General features: G+C 36.0%; 1 long non-coding RNA gene across 1 annotated transcript; it reads right to left on the bottom strand.

Moving 5' to 3' along the window:
• Positions 1-236: 236 nt before the first annotated feature.
• On the bottom strand, positions 237-2,731 carry LOC140867168 (uncharacterized). The gene is made up of 3 exons (XR_012145064.1): positions 2,327-2,731; positions 956-1,022; positions 237-821 (listed from the first exon to the last, which is right to left on the bottom strand). It is a non-coding gene; the product is annotated as an uncharacterized lncRNA (long non-coding RNA).
• Positions 2,732-12,692: the final 9,961 nt, after the last annotated feature.

Below are 12,692 nucleotides of genomic sequence, written 5' to 3'. Positions count from 1 at the left end.
TAGAATTAATAATTTAACAGAAACACTAATACGTTTGATCTAAAAAGTAATACTTTTGCAATGAAAACTATTAGTTTTTATATTTACAAAATTATATTCTCGATTGTATGAAGTTAATGTTTCTATAATATCTTATCTTACTTTTATTAAAAATAATAACAATAAGAATATAACAAAATTAAAAAATATGACAGAAATTTTATATTTATAAAATTATATGTGTTCAGTGTGCTTAAATTACATCAACTAATATATTTCTTAAGTATTACATGTGTACATCGTGTGCAATTCATCTCTATAATCACTAATGTTTTTCGTAATCATATATTACAAAGTAATGTTTTTCATGTCAAATAACGATCTGTTTCCAACTAATTTTCATGAAAATTAGGAGTCACAATGCTCTAAAAACCTAAATCTTTAAATATGGGAAGTGTGAAACATCTGTAAAAATCATAACTTCCAAGGACATAGTCACCCCATGAGATCTTCTAGCTACACCGTCTGCAACACGATCATCAGCAAAAGCGACAAAACCAAATCTTCGATGACCACTCCTCTTGGGTTCCTATGCAGAGTAGAACGACAACGTGGTTCTTGTACTAGGCCAGTTTGCTCCTTCAGGGACCTTAATGAATTTATAGCCTTGGCTCGTATACAACGTGGTTGCTCCGCGGTTGTTAAGATCGCAGTGTAAAGCTATGGAACGACATCCCCAACTTTTAGCTTATGCCTCTGCTTTAGAGATTAGCCTCTTTGCTATTCCCTTTTTGTGGTACTCATCTCGAAAGGAAACATTTGATATGTATGCAATTCATTTCCTGTCCACACAACCACAATGTACTTCATGAACAAAGAATTTACTTGTCCACCTTGAAATTCCAATTTAATTACAAGATTAGGATTATTCGATATCTTGATGTTCTTACAGAATATCACATAAAAGAAATACCACCTTTCAATCTGCAGCAAGTTACTCCTTTAAATCTTAGTTGCCAGATCAGGCATTTATTCGCACTTACCTATCACGATGAAAACAGAGAATGAATAAATTTGATACTAATAACAACACATAATCTCAATTTCACAAAAAAAAATGCAAAATGGCATTCTATAATATGATTTCGCCTCTTACCTTGCAAGTTCGAGTTTCTAAACAATTTACCAAATCACCGGTTAACAAATATATTGAGGTGTGCCAATGTCATCTCCTCATCATAATTTATTTTTACGACAAAGTGCATAACAATGGATTTGGCGGATTCTGACTAGAATGCAAGCATTTCCAAACTCCAGGATTGGTGTTTAAGATCCTCAGTAGCGAGATTTTTCAAGGATTCCTTTTTCTTATGGGTGGGAGTAGATGTAATTTGTCCGAGTAACTACTGATAACCAAATGGTTTATGATTAGGGGAAGAAAATGACCACCACATGGTCAGATGCTAAGCTCGAGCTCCTTTGTATTAAATCTGAATGAAGTTAGTTTTATGACATCTCCAAGAGAAGATAAATATTTATTTATTTGTTGAGCTTCTTTTAATTAGCTTTATTTGTTGAGCTTCTTTTAATGCTAACTACATTACAAGCTCCAAATTCCAATCCATAACCTCCATCACACAGGAAAAAAAAACAGTGATGGCAGCCTACACTACGGCTCACAAAGGCTGGGATCAAGCTCGTAATATCCAAGACTCTAAGCAAAATTTCAGCAAAGAAAGATTCTAGCAAGAATCATACAAAAAATCGAGCGAGCTATCCAACACTTTAAATTACGTTTGAAGTAAAAAATAAGTATTTCCATCAAAATAGGCATTATCCAATATATGACATCGTGTGTTTTTAAAAGTCATTTCAAAAAAGAAATTAGCAAAGAAAAGTTTTAAAGCTGGCCCAGATTTCCCACATACGAGAATTCACCACTCCCATTGCTTGAATTGAATTTAATATTTGGCCCAGATTTCCCACATACAAGAATTCACCGCTCCTGCCAACATGGTAGAAATTGTCCAATGAAGGATATAATTGTTCTAGAAATAGACACACACTCTGGTCCGAAAGAGCAATTGACAAGTAGCTAGAACAAACACCAATGTAATCAATCACGATATCCTACATGCCAAACCAGATATGCGTACATCAGTTCCCAAAATTTTCGTTCAATGTCGTGAGGAGATTTTGAGCATAAAAAAAAAAAAGAGTGTCACTTCTACTACCCGTTGTTGAAAATTATCCTTATCATGTACTAACATTAAAAACATCGATACAATGGAAATCGAAAGCGATACAATGAAAACTTTACAAATCTCGATAAATAATTACAAATTACCAGAGTTGTAGCTTCTTCAGTTCGATATGGTCTTGGAATTTCTTCGTTGAAATCAAATGCGATGGAGTTTCACCCTTCAATTTTGTATGGAGAATGCAAGGCTAAAGTTTGGATGTTCAATTTTGAGAGATATTTTGTAAGAAAAGCGATAGAATTTGGGCCAGATTATTTTGAGAGAATTCGGAGTAAAATTTGACGGGTCGGGTAATTTGACGGGTCGGGTAATGTTTGCCTTATTAGTTTCAACCCAAATTAGGATCCGTTGCATGAACGATCTCATACAAGTGTTTGCTTTATTATAAATATAGGTAGAGTTGACCTGTCTCACGAATGAAACCGTCTCATAAAAGTATTACTCTAATTAATATGATAGAGCTAATGTAACAAATCATTAAATTTGTTGTTTGAAACAGTAGTTTGAACTCAAGCGCATCCCAAGTCTTTTTTATGCCACGTGACAGTTGAGATTCTGACGACTCTTCAGAATCCCTTTTGACGATTAATTTTTCACCTTTTGACTTTTGTTGTTCCAATGTTCATTAATCAACATGTACTAATATCTAATTTTTTTCACATTTAATTAAATAAACAATTAAAGTCATAATAAATAAATTGTTTGTTATTGCAGTCTCGGTTTGACCAGATTAACATTATCAAATCAATTAATCTAGCTGCTCATAAAAAAAATAACAAAAATAATATGATGATCAATCTTAACATTTATGAAAAATTACAATTTTAGTCTAGTAAGTTAGCTTGTTTTTTGTTTTAATCCTATAAGTTTTCAAAGTTCGGTCTTAGTCCAGTAACTTATATTTTTTTTTTGGTTTTGGTCTATTTTTTTTAATATCGAAAGACACTATATCAATCGAATATTACTTATTTAATATTGTACCCTTCTATATATCTCATTTGGCAAAAATTAACATGTTACATAAAATAAAATCCACGCAAAAATAAATGGAAAATAAAAAAAAAACGACACCTAGTATTTACAAATCGGAGGAAAAAACTCGTCGTTTTGTTATATTTTTATTAGGCATGTTTTAATATGTGTAATATAAGCTTAATTCTAACTACACGAGTCTTATAGGGGAACATCGACGCCAAATAAGTAATATTCGATTGATTTAGTGAATTCCGATGAAAAAAAGATCAAAATCCAAAACAAAATCCAAGTTCCTGGACTAAGACAAAACTTCGAAAAGTTATAGGACTAAAACAAAAACCAGACCAATTGAAATGACTAAAATTGCAATTTTCCCTAATATTTACTTTGGTCAGAATTTTTGTGAATACTTAAAAAAAAAAAACTCTAGCATATAAAAAAATAATAATTATAGTTTAAAATATATTTGAAGTATGATTAAAGTTAAAGGTACATTTTTATCGAATATTAAAGCACTATTAATAACACAAATATTCAACAAATGGTGATGAGAAATAGAATCGATTGACTTTCGGAAAGGGGTTTTGTGTATCAATTTAATTTATTTATTTTTGTTATATATATTCCAGTTAGGATTTTATAAATTTAATTTCTTTTTTGTTTGGAAACGATATATACCAGAAAATTGATTAGGATTGAAAGGGGTTTGGTGTATCAATCGATATATAGTTATAAATAAGATTCTTTTTATATATTTCGTCTACAACTGCTCAAGGTGGTAATAAAGATTATGATAGGTCATATGTTGGAAAACTGTGTTCAGATCAATTAGAATTGATATCCGGTGCAGCGGAAGTTTAAAATTTTATTTTATTCATATGGAACGATTCCATATCTGGGTATCAAAACTTTTACGATTAAATTCACACAAGTAAAAAAATAATCATAATTAATGTTTTACCTTAAATCTCGAAACGAGATTATGGACTCCAACAGAATTTAATCTGCTCTTCTTGTAAATCCCGGGAACTGATGGCGTCACGATCAATCACCGGAATAAGGTCCACAAACAGAAAACAGAAACCCTCTGATTGACTGCACTATAAATCAATCAGAAGTTTTGCGTAGAGAATAAACAGATATGATCTGTTAATTCAGAATTGTAATTTTTCACAAAAATCACAATCCGAATTTTCTCAAAAAGGAGCAAGGAATTTTCGAAAAATCCCTTAGAATTATTTATGCAGTGTTCGAAAATTATATGACACAATCACTCACAATTTTCGAACCCACTACATGTATTTATAGATAATTTCTAGACTAGGTTAAGTTATAATTGTGTTAGGACTCTAACTCCTTAAAGCCCACAATCCATAACTTAAGCCCAACAAGCCAAGCCCGTTGTTCTAAAAATTAATATAAAATTCATCGTGACTCCGATTGATAAACTGATTTTACCAATGTGCACAGAAACCATTTCTGCATCAGTTAAAGTCAAGATAATTTTTCTGAATCCGAATTTAGTGATTTCCAAAAATGTCAATCCCTATGTCATTTTAGGAAATCTCACTCCCTTTAGTTAAGAAGTCCAACTTCTCTTTCATTAAATTTAACTCTTTAAATTTAACTATCTCTACGGGGTTTTAGTAATCCATTACTTGTGTAACCCTCAATGGTTCAGGAATACAGTTAGCCGTGGGCTCACAACTCCTTGTGACTCGGAACAACAATTTCCGACTTACCCATCGAATCATGGTAAGAGCGCCTAGAAACATCGCCCCATGATTCCCTAGGTATTACTGATAGTGCCTGCAAGAACCAGTAGATTTTGGTTAGCGTACAGTACGGTCCCTTCAACCATATATCCCAATCGAATCAACAACCATTGGTGCATCGAGAGTCGTTCGAGATTCGATAACTATGCATAACATCTTGGAGATCTATTAGTGACATCGCATGTGTTACTAGGAACACCAAGTAACCTAAAACACATCATGTACTCTGGCCATAGATTCGTCACACTAATATCTTCTCAGATCGCATAGGATATCCATACTCACAAGTATGTGGTGAATCCTTGACAACAAAGCATCGACTCCTATATGTGTCTTAACTGTACCCAATCCCGACACCTGATGACCCCAATAGAGTCGGTAAACGAGTCAAAGTACAGTACTAGCATATAGAGCCTCAATGATGTTTCAAGTAATAAGAACTAATGGTGTACAACCAAAACCGCGAACTTTATCCACTCGATAAGTGATAACCACTTGGAAAGTTCGAATAGGGTAGTTCGATCATTCATCATATGAATATCCATTTGCATGCTTTGAACATCTCTATGTTCCATACCAATGAAACGTGGTACTCGGCATCGCAAATGCTAGTCTCAATCTCGAGCGATCCTTATCCCTTTTTTGCGGACGGCTCAATTGACTAGGAACAGTTTAGAATATACAGTGACTATAAGATGTGTTTCATGATAGCCATCCCCATGTGCTACCACATCGTACATACACTATAGTATATTCAAGGTCTTTATCAAAAACAACAATATTATATCATAATATAACAATATGAAGAAAGATAAAGTCAATACCATTATAAAAGTGTAAATTATATTAAACAAAAGATTGTTTTACATAGAGTCATAAAAGCCCTTAGCCACAAGTTGGCTAACGGGGCACCCATTCTTTCAATCTCCCACTTGCCCTAAAGCCAACTAGTCATACTACGTAATCTCATTGCTTCGCGATGTTTGTCAAACAATGGTCCTGGCAAGGGCTTAGTAAGCGGATCAGCGATATTGTCTGTAGAGGCCACTCTCTCGACACTGATGTGTCCTCTTTCCACAATCTCCCGGATGATGTGGTATTTCCTCAGTACGTGTTTGGACTTCTGATGAGACCTTGGCTCCTTTGCCTGAGCAACGGCACCCGTGTTGTCACAGTACATCGGGACTGGACCAACAGCTTCAGGAATTATACCCAACTCTTGGATGAATTTCCTTATCCAAACCGCCTCTTTAGCAGCAGTTGATGCTGCAATGTATTCTGCCTCAGTGGTGGAATCCACTGTGGTGTCTTGCTTGGAACTCTTCCAAGAGACAGCACTGCCATTGAGCACGAATACAAATCCAGAGGTTGATTTCGAGTCATCCACGTCACATTGGAAGCTAGAGTCGGTGTAGCCTTCCAACTTCAATTCTCTTCCTCCATAAACCATGAACACATTCTTAGTCCTTCGCAAGTACTTAAGAATATCCTTCACGGCTTTCCAATGCATTTGACCGAGATTGGCTTGATATCTGCTCATGACGCTCAGAGCATAGGCCACATCCGGTCTGGTAGATATAATCCCATACATGATACTACCAATGGCTGACGCATATGGTATGTGTGTTATCTTCTCTATCTCTTCATCAGTCTTAGGACACAGACTTGGATAGAGAAACTCCATGACACATAGGTAGATGTCCTCTCTTGGACCCATCCATTGAAAACCATTTCAATATGGTGTCGATGTAGGTTGATTGAGTAAGTCCTATCATTTTCTTAGATCTATCTCTATAGATCTGTATCCCTAGAATATAGGAGGCCTCACCCAAATCCTTCATCGAGAATCTACCTGATAACCATATCTTTGTTGACTGCAACATCCCTACGTCATTTCCCATGAGTAGGATGTCATCAACATAAAGTACTAAGAATGTTACCGCATCCTTAACTACTTTCTTGTACACGCATGGTTCCTCCGGGTTCTTGATGAAACCAAAATCCTTTATTGTTTCATCAAATTTTTGGTTCCAACTTCTTGATTCTTGTTTGAGACCATAAATTGATCTCTGAAGCTTGCATACCTTATGCTCGCTTCCCATGGATGTGTATCCCTCAGGCTGCGTCATATAGATCTCTTCCTTAATGTTTCCATTAAGAAATGAAGTCTTTACATCCATTTGTCATATCTCATAGTCATACCATGCTGGTATGGAAATAAGGATTCTTATGGACTTGAACATTGCGACTGGTGAAAAGGTTTCATCATAGTCAACTCCTTGTCTTTGAGTATAACCTTTTGCCATCAATCGTGCCTTGTAGGTCAACACCTTTCCATCAGGCCCAAGCTTTCTCTTGTAGATCCATTTGCACCCAATTGGAACAATTCTATCGGGAGGATCTACTAAAGACCAAACTTGGTTAGAATGCATCGAATCTATTTCCGATTGTATAGCTTCAAGCCATAAATTTGAATCCGCATCAGAAATTGCTTCCTTGAAGTTTCTTGGATCACATCCAATGTCGGGTTCACTTTGATCCCCTTCAAGAAGAAGACCATATCTAATAGGAGGCCTAGAAGTCCTCTCGGATCTCCTAGTAGTAGGCGTGTCTTGTGATGATTCTTGAGGTGTAGGATCGCTGTTTTGTATCTCGGGTTCTTCTCGAATTTTTTCGAGTTCCATCATCTTGCCTTTCTTATCCAATAAGAACTCCTTCTCCAAGAAGGTGGCATTCCTTGAAACAAACACTTTTGTTTCATTAGGATGATAGAAATAATATCCGATTGAATTCTTCGGATACCCCACAAAATAACATAAGGAGGATCGATTATCCAACTTATCTCCCACTGTCTGCTTCACGTAAGCAGGACATTCCCAAATCCTCAAGTACGAATACTTAGGAGCTTTGCCATTCCATAACTCGTATGGTGTTTTATTTACTGCTTTAGTGTGGACGTTGTTTAACAACAATAGCACCGTTTCAAGCGCGTAGCCCCAAAACGAAGGTGGGAGCTTAGTGAAGCTCATCATGGATCAAACCATGTCCAACAAAGTTCGATTGCGATGCTCTGAAACACCATTAAGCTAAGGTGTCATAGAAGGAGTCCACTGAGAGATAATCTCATTCTCTTTTAGATAGTCCAAAAACTCGGTACTTAAGTATTCTCCACCTCGATCTGATCGAGGTGCCTTAATACTTTTACCTAGTTTGTTTTCTACTTCAGCCTTGAATTCTTTGAACCTTTCAAATGCTTCAGACTTATATTTCATTAAATACAAATACCCATACCTAGAATGATCATCAGTAAAGGTAATGAAGTAGGTGTTGCCACATTTAGTACCAATCCTAAATGGACCGCAAACATCTGTATGGATCAAATCCAACAGATTTTGACGACGCTCAGGTTTTCCTTTGAAAGGAGATTTAGTCATTTTTCCCTTTAGGCAGGACTCACAAGTAGGTAGAGAGTTAATATCAGACATATCAAACATGACCTCTCCCACTAGCTTGTTCATCCTCCTTGAGGAAATATGACCTAGCCTAGCATGCCAAAGGTTTGCCGGGTTTTGACTATCGTTCTTCCTTTTAATTGTTGTTATCGGTTTATCAACATAATTAATTGGAACGTCTTTTAATTTTAAGCTATATAGATCGTTTTCAAGTTGTCCATTTCCAATCAAACATTCATTCTTGTAAATATTGCAAATCCCATTTACAAAATTGCAAGAAAAACCATCTCTATCAAGCATATAAATAGATATAATGTTTTTGACCAAATCCGGAACATATATAAAACATCTCTAAAAAATAACTTAAAATTGTTCTGCAAAACTAAATAAATGTCTCCTATAGCTTTGGCTTCGACTCTAGAACCATTCCCGAGCCTTAGCTGGGTCTCACCCATCCTTAGCTTACGACTTCTTGTTATCACCTGCAAATCATTGCAAATGTGAGATCCACATCCGGTATCCAATACCCAAGAAGAAGTATTAAGCGAAACATTTATTTCAATATAAAACATACCCTTTGCAGTTCGCAACTGTTCGAGGTATTCCTTGCAGTTACGTTTCCAATGACCGGGTTTCTTGCAGTAATGGCAAACGTTTTCATCTTTTATTCCAATTGAAGCCTTAGCCTTTCCCTTCTTATTTGGTACAATCTTCTTGGGCGGGGCAGAACGTTTCTTACCCTTTCCACTTGGTCCTTTCTTAGAGTTAGAAGAGGAGCCAACCAAGAGTACCGGTTTATCCTTCTTTAGTGTGGCTTCATAAGTCACAAGCATATTGACCATCTCTTCAAGGGTGGCCTCTATCTTGTTCATATTGAAGTTCATCACAAAGCCGTCAAACGACGAAGGAAGTGAAAGAAGCAACAAGTCCGCATTGAGTTCATGCTCTAATGTCAGTTCGAGTTTTACCAACTTTTCAATGAGCCCAATCATGTGTACCCCATGCTCACGGACCGAAGTCCCATCTCGCATGCGGCATGTCATGAGCTCTTTGACAGTCGCAAATTTCTCGGCCCTTGACTGAGCTCCAAAAAGTTCCTTGAGTGCGCTGTGAATGTCAGCAGCATTCACCGCATCCTCAAATCGCCTTTGGAGTTCATCAGACATTGATGCTAGCATATAACTCTTTGCCTTGACATCATGGTCCCACCAATCGTCAAGCTTTTTCAACTCTTCCGGACTAGTGTTAGCCGGGGCTTCCTTCGGAGGACGCTTCTCTAACACGTAGAAAGCCTTCTCCGAATTTAGAATGATTTTTAACTTACGGAACCATTCCGAATAGTTAGCGCCAGTCAACTTGTTTTGATCGAGAATTGAGAGTAGTGGATTACGCGAATTCATAGTAATGAAATACTGAAAAGGAAACAGACAATAATCAGTGATTTGTTCAATTAATTTACTAAGACATAAAATATGGCGAATTTCATTTTATGAATTACACTCCCACTATTTTGACGATTTCACTACCCTCTAGTGAAAACAAGAAACATTTTCTTTAGTGGGAACATGGAGTCCAATTGACAAACTATAGTCCCGCATAATATCAGCCAACTATAATTTTCAAAAGGTAGAACCCAATTGCTTCCAAAGCAACCTCCATGTTTTTACCTCATGTCCAATAAGGGCCCAATAATATGACGCCGTTTATTGTGACATGTCAAGATGACCCATCAATATTAAGTTGTGATGGACGGTCGCCATGTGGATCCCCAATAATATGAGCCAATCCCATGGGAGTTCCACCCAACTTACAACATGTGTCGATCCAATGTACAGCTTTCCGACGAACGGGCCCCCCCAATAATATGAGCCGGACCATATCCGCGGGTAGTATCACATACATTGATCGTTGATGGAAGGTAGGAATATTTAAACAATATTTAAAATTCCCTTTTGTTTATCTTGATATCAATTTTAAATCATATTCAAAATGAGAGATTTTATTTTGAAAATTTGTCTCATCATGCAATTTATGTATGCTTGCGGGATTCATACAATTTATGTCTAAACATGCATACATCAATAATATCATATATTATTTAAGGATGATCGATCCCATTTACTAATCGACCCGTGGTTGCCAATCACGAGTCTAAGTCCAATCCTAGGTGATATGCAAGTATGCAATGCAATCCTATTACATTGAGCTTCCAATTTACATTTCTTCGTCTTCATTGTCTGCTGGGCCCACCATTTCTTCAAAACATTATCTCCCACTAAGTCTAATAAATTTACAATAAATTTCGATGACAAAAATGGGATACATTTTAGGGGTGGGAACGGGCCATAAACCAGGCCCACTTTTATTACATATGACAATCATATTGGGTTATAAACCAAGCCCATTAATAAACACCAACAACAATAGGATAAATGTAAATCACCTAACATACACCTAAAATATTGGTCATGGCAATCGATCATCCTTTTATTCAATAATTAATTCAATAATTAAAATAATTGGATAAACATGCAATGACATCATAATTAAAAGATAAAATCATATTTTATCTTATCCATCCATAAGATCATATCTTATCATCAATTGTACCAAAATAATTAATTTTATAAAATTTAATTTAACGGATAAAATTTATAAATTTTCCAAAAATCAATTTTAAAAATTTCGGACTTGAACAATTCGATCCGATGCCTCGTGATCTAATCAAAAACAATTTTCGATCGGATCAAACACTCGAATTTCAAAAATTCAAAATTTTAAAAATTAAAATTTTAATTTTCCGGGCTGCCCGGGAGCTCGGGCTGGGCAGCCCGTCGCTGCCCATTGGGCAGCGACGATCGCTGCCCTTGGGCAGCAATCCAATCGCTGCCCGTGTTTTGCCCGTCAAAATTTTGATTTTTTTAAAATTTGTTTTGTTTCAAAAACGAGTCTTAAAAATTTTGTACAATCGATTAATTTAATCGTTTGATCTGAGCAACCTGGCTCTGATACCACTGTTGAAAAACTGTGTTCAGATCAATTAGAATTGATACCCGGTGCAGCGGAAGTTTAAAATTTATTAATATGGAACGATTTCATATCTGGGTATCAAAACTTTTACGATTAAATTCACACAAGTAAAACAAATAATCACAATTAATGTTTTACCTTAAATCTCAAAACGAGATTATGGACTCCAACAGAATTTAATCTGCTCATCTTGTAAATCCCGGGAACTGATGGCGTCACGATCAATCACCGGAATAAGGTCCACGAACAGAAAACAGAAACCCTCTGATTGACTGCACTAGAAATCAATCAGAAGTTTTGCGTAGAGAATAAACAGATATGATCTGTTAATTCAGAATTGTAATTTTTCACAAAAATCACAATCCGAATTTTCTCAAAAAGAAGCAAAGAATTTTCGAAAAATCCCTTAGAATTATTTATGCAGTGTTCGAAAATTATATGACATAATCACTCACAATTTTCGAACCCACTACATGTATTTATAGATAATTTCTAGACTAGATTAAGTTATAATTGTGTTAGGACTCTAATTCCTTAAAGCCCACAATCCATAACTTAAGCCCAACAAGCCAAGCCCATTGTTCTAAAAATTAATATAAAATTCATCGTGAGTCCGATTGATAAACTGATTTTACCAATGTGCACAGAAACCATTTCTGCATCAGTTAAAGTCAAGATAATTTTTCTGAATCCGAATTCAGTGATTTCCAAAAATGTCCATCCCTATGTCATTTTAGGAAATCTCACTCCCTTTAGTTAAGAAATCCAACTTCTCTTTCATTAAATTTAACTCTTTAAATTTAACTATCTCTACGGGGTTTTAGTAATCCATTACTTGTGTAACCCTCAATGGTTCAAGAATACAGCTAGCCGTGGGCTCACAACTCCTTGTGACTCGGAACAACAATTTCCGACTTACCCATCGAATCATGGTAAGAGCGCCTAGCAACATCGCCCCATGATTCCCTAGGTATTACTGATAGTGCCTGCAAGAACCAGTAGATTTTGGTTAGCGTACAGTACGGTCCCTTCAACCATATATCCCGATCGAATCAACAGCCATTGGTGCATCGAGAGTCGTTCGAGATTCGATAACTATGCATAACATCTTGGAGATCTATTAGTGACATCGCATGTGTTACTAGGAACACCAAGTAACCTAAAACACATCATGTACTCTGGCCAGAGATTCGTCACACTAATATCTTCTCAGATCGCAT

Source organism: Henckelia pumila, chromosome 4 (assembly GCF_033568475.1).
Source record: "Henckelia pumila isolate YLH828 chromosome 4, ASM3356847v2, whole genome shotgun sequence".
In the NCBI taxonomy this organism is placed as follows: domain Eukaryota; kingdom Viridiplantae; phylum Streptophyta; class Magnoliopsida; order Lamiales; family Gesneriaceae; genus Henckelia; species Henckelia pumila.
Note: the sequence above shows the minus strand (reverse complement) of the source record. Positions and strands in the feature narration are given on the sequence as shown.